This window comes from Bactrocera neohumeralis, chromosome 4 (genome assembly GCF_024586455.1).
Source record: "Bactrocera neohumeralis isolate Rockhampton chromosome 4, APGP_CSIRO_Bneo_wtdbg2-racon-allhic-juicebox.fasta_v2, whole genome shotgun sequence".
Classification (NCBI taxonomy): domain Eukaryota; kingdom Metazoa; phylum Arthropoda; class Insecta; order Diptera; family Tephritidae; genus Bactrocera; species Bactrocera neohumeralis.
Window position 1 is genome coordinate 43,539,399 of NC_065921.1, and position 4,679 is coordinate 43,544,077.

A 4,679-nucleotide genomic window follows, 5' to 3' on the forward strand; every position below is an offset into this window, starting at 1 on the left:
TGTCAGAAATTCAGCTAGACAGATTCCATAAAGGGTTATTTTATTAGACTAGTATTTTTACTTAATAGTCTAAGCTGGAATCTAAATGTGGTTATCTCGTAGATTATCACTATGTAAAAAATACCATTTTCTTGTATGAAAAAGCCAGTTCATACTTGTAATAAACTAGTTTATAACTAGTAGATCTGACTGCTGGGTTTACGATGTAATACAAGTCCAAATATAATCATATAAATACTTGCTAAATGTACACCTTCACTTAATATGCAAACACGCACATTAATGACGTTAATGAAATAACCGAAATTACTATAATAGATTTTTGATTAAATATATAGCATGCTTGAAGTACTATTATGTATTACTTCATATTTAAAAAAAATATATTTTTCTGAACTCAAATAAATATATAAGGTCTAATAAAAAAAATACAATATTTGTGCACTAAGTTGGATATTTTATTTAGCATCTGATTTAGGGGAAATATAAATATTCACCGTTTTGTTCCATAACTTGTTGGCATTATATAACGCCATTCTCAAAGAAACCCTCATCCCTATTGGCAAAAAACTAGACAGTCGATTTTTACAAGCCGAATAATCACTTAGTATCAGTTCCAAACTATAAAGTGGATGTATAAACAACATTCAAACCAAGCTCCTGGAGCTCTTGGTTGATCACTACCGATGTCTGTGGCCTGGTGTTGTCCTTATGGGACTCAATTCTTCTTCTATTGGCCAAAGCTTGTTGTTTTTGAGCGATTGCTTTCTTCAGATAATCCAATTATTGACAGTACAAATCCTAATTAAGAGTTAAATTTACCTACTCCCACCTATTCCGACTTGACAACGGTTTGCCTCGGCTCATCGCTATTCGACCACGAGCATTTTTCCTTGATGTCCAACTTTTCATCACCACTAACCGTCCCACGCAGAAATGGTTCGAATTAGTTGCGATTCAGCGGATATTCGCTAAACTAAAAGCATTCCATGAGATTTTTTACGTTAAGCGGATTCGCTGAACCATGCCAATGTCGTCGTACGATTAAAAGAGATTATAACTTTAAAAAAGTTAAAAAATACCATCCTCCTATTCTATTTTGAATAAACATTAAATTAAGTTGATTGAGATTGTCGGGATAACAAAATTATCAAAGGTACATGTTGGACATACCATTCGTGAATATTTGAGTACGATAACTCTACTCAAAGTTTATTTTGCCGGAACTCGAGTTCACAATCAAGACAATGTAATGTCTGATTGTCTGCAAAATTGTAAAAGTTGGACTTCGAATTACTTAGGCATCCATCGCATTCTCTAGATCTGGACGGTAGGTACTTTTTCTGGTCTACGACCCGAAAAAGATAGCTCATTGAAAAGAACTTAAGTGACAAGGAAGAGTGAGTTTTCTCCATTCCCACGATAGTCTGATCTACATAAATAACCAGAATGGACACTGTCGAAATTACTTCAGGAATGTTTACAGCAGCTGCTTAACCCATTTACAGCTATTGGTCGATTTTTCGACCAGCAACTTTGAAAAATCACCAAGTCGAAAATGAACGAGATATGTCGTGAAATCAATGATTGTATGCGATTTTGAATCTTTCTGAATCCGTGGCTAAACGGCTCAATGTAACAATCTCAAAAAATTTTAAGCATCGAGTTTTTTTTTATTATAAGCAAAATATAAAGTTGAAATGAAATCAAGGGAGTGGATCTAGGTACGATAGGAAATGGGTTAAGTCGGTACACATCCGAAGTGCGTTGCGATTTTTACAATGAATAAAAATATCGAACAAAGAATTTCTCTAAAATTTTGTATTTCTAACCAATTTCCGTGCGAGAAATCGTTGCGAATTTTGGAAAAGTCATTCATTTTATCAAAAACAAAGTCTTCAAAGATAGACGAGAGATATTTTAAGACATAGACCTTTTCCACTGATAAAAATAATAAAAAAGTGAACAAAAAAGGACTCCGTGTGTTAAGGAAATACTATTTCTAAAGCAAAATTGTGCTTGAAAATCGTCAGGCAAGTGCTAGAGAGATGGCAAGAGAGCTCGACATCCCTCGCGAGTCCGTTCGAATGATTTTGGTGGATATTTTGGGTATGAAAGGCGTTCTTGCTCGACTCTTCCTGATAAAGGTGATTTTTTTTTTTCAAAAAGAGTACCGTAAACAGGGACATGCTTGATCGTGCGAATTCCGATCACACATTCATTGAGAGCGTTATGATTGCCAATGACACATGGGTTTATGACTTTGACATGCAAACAAGTCGACAATCAATTTCAAATATTATAACGACCGAAACATGGAATAAATGTGTGAAGCAGGTTAAACGAAGAAAACCATTTCTAAAGCGGGATGCGAAATAAAGAATGTCATAGAACTTCAGTAATAGTTTCGGATCTTAGAAATACAAATAACTTATTTAAAATTAAAACAACACTTTTTGATATTGTCCTCGTTGTATAAACATAAGCTAATAATATTGATAATAGCCAAACAGAAAATAAAAGAAACCTGAAGTGTAAAATGTTCACAATTTCAGATGAGACGGCAACTTCGAAATACGAAAAAACGTGAGAACAAACAATAATTGTTAAATTTGATAAAAAATGTTAAGAAAAAATACATATAAGTATTGTATTAATTTACAATCCCCACAGCTGATAACCGATAGAGTATTCGTTAAATGAATTTGCAAAAACAAAAGTGTTGAAAGCACTTAACAAATAATTCAAAAATCGCACAAACGTGACTCGCCTGATAAATTTGCAGCGAAAAGCACGCGAAATCTCAATGTGAAGTATTGATTTCCTCATCGCCCATTCCACGCAGGTACGTAAAATAACATAAGCCTATAATAAGAGCATAACGAGTCCGCACTTGTGTTATTCAATTTGTTTTATTTGTTTGCCATTTTCCTAGTTCTTTTCCTTGCACAAAATACCGGAAATAAAGTGTTTTTGTAAAAGAGCGACAATTTATTGGACGAGAAGGCAAGTTGAGGCGAGTTGGAACTTAATGAATTGCGTCAATAAGCGAAGGGAAGAGAAACTGCGAAGCTTAAATTAAATAAGAAGTGTCAGAAGTGACTGACAAATAGAGTGTGACGAGTGTGTAAAATATGTTGCATGAATTAATAGTAAGAAGTCATTGTTGTAAAAAGGATTTAAAATGGTGTGAGTTTAATGAAAGGTTCTTACGGTTTTGCAAAACATTTTTTGTAATAGTAAATAAATTAAAGTTTGCTTCAATTTTAAGAATTTACTTATCAAAAAAATATATTCAAGGTACTATAGAATCCAACATTATCTTTTTCATAACGACCTTAGATGGCTTATAATGTTTATAACAGGAAATGTATAATTGTAAAAATTATTCTGGGTTGCACGGGCTTAAAAAACAAAAACGATTTTTATGGTCATATTAAATTATACAACATCTTTAGAATATTGTCCTAAATTTTAAAGTTGATCCGAGTAATAGTTTCGGAGATACAGCCTTGAGAACTTGTGCGCTCGAGGCTAGCAAGGCTAAGTGCGCCGTCTTCAAACGCGTTTTCTCAAAAATGTGTTTTTTAAGTCGGTTGGCAAGATTTCTCGCGATCTACTCAACCGATCTTCATCAAATTTTACACTGGTCTTGGAGATACAATTCTTAAAGACTTGGATGAATGATTTCTTTTCGATTATAACTATTTGAAAAAAAATATCGCGAAATTTTCATTGAAATTTTTGTAAAAATGTCTGCCAAAAATCCAATATTCAGTTTTTTTTTCTTTCGTACAAGTTCTAAGTCAAGGTTTTAATTAAAACTCGTATTTTTTCACTTTAGATGACGCTGTAAGGAGTTATCTTGCCAACGTGGGCGGATCTTTTTGCACCGGTTACCGGAAATGGCGTCGCAATACCCGAGTTTAAAGTATTATTTTTTCCCAAAAATTTCAGAATTTGTTTGTTAATAGTGTTTGTAACAATAAAAGATTGTAACTAAATATTTTATTTTTTATATAAAAAAAAAATTTTGAAAAAGGCTGTTTTTTACCCGAGAAAACTCATGCAACCCCTAAACTAAACAGTTTTGAAGTTAGTCTTTTTGACCTGCTTTATACTCAGTTTGGTTTGTCATTTCATAATGAATGGACTAACTCTGGAGCACAGAACATTTACTCTAATGGATAATGGGCACCTACAGTGACACCGTACAGTGCGCACCGAAAACACTTTTGCTGCTATGGAGCAGAGTATTGAAGTAGACCCGGAAAAATTCGTCCGCCATCGCGCCCACGAATTGAAGCTGTTCTTATCCACTTTATCGAGGATTTTGCAGAAGGTTCTTGGTCCAATCCAAAGCGCGTCGTACGTTCGGTGATTGGCCCCAAACCGAGTTGACCATCGATACCAATTTTCAGATAAAAATGGTGTTCGGCGACGAAGCTCACTTTTGGTTGAATGGGTATGTTAAGAAACAAAACTATTGAATTTGAAGGAACGATAATATACAAGCTATTATTGAGATGCTGTTACATTCTCAAAAAGTCACTGTTTGGTATGCTTTATGGACAGAGGGAATCATTAGTCCATATTTCTTCAAATATGAAGTAGGTCACAATGTTATAGGCAATGGGGAACGCTATAGAGCCAGGATTTATACTTTTTTGTGCCTGGAT

The 4,679-nt window shown here is 34.1% G+C and overlaps 1 protein-coding gene across 2 annotated transcripts in view; it reads right to left on the minus strand.

The window, feature by feature from the left end:
• Window positions 1-4,679, minus strand: part of LOC126757087 (F-box/LRR-repeat protein 20) — a 79,579-nt gene that overhangs the window by 57,320 nt on the left and 17,580 nt on the right. The window lies entirely within an intron of this gene.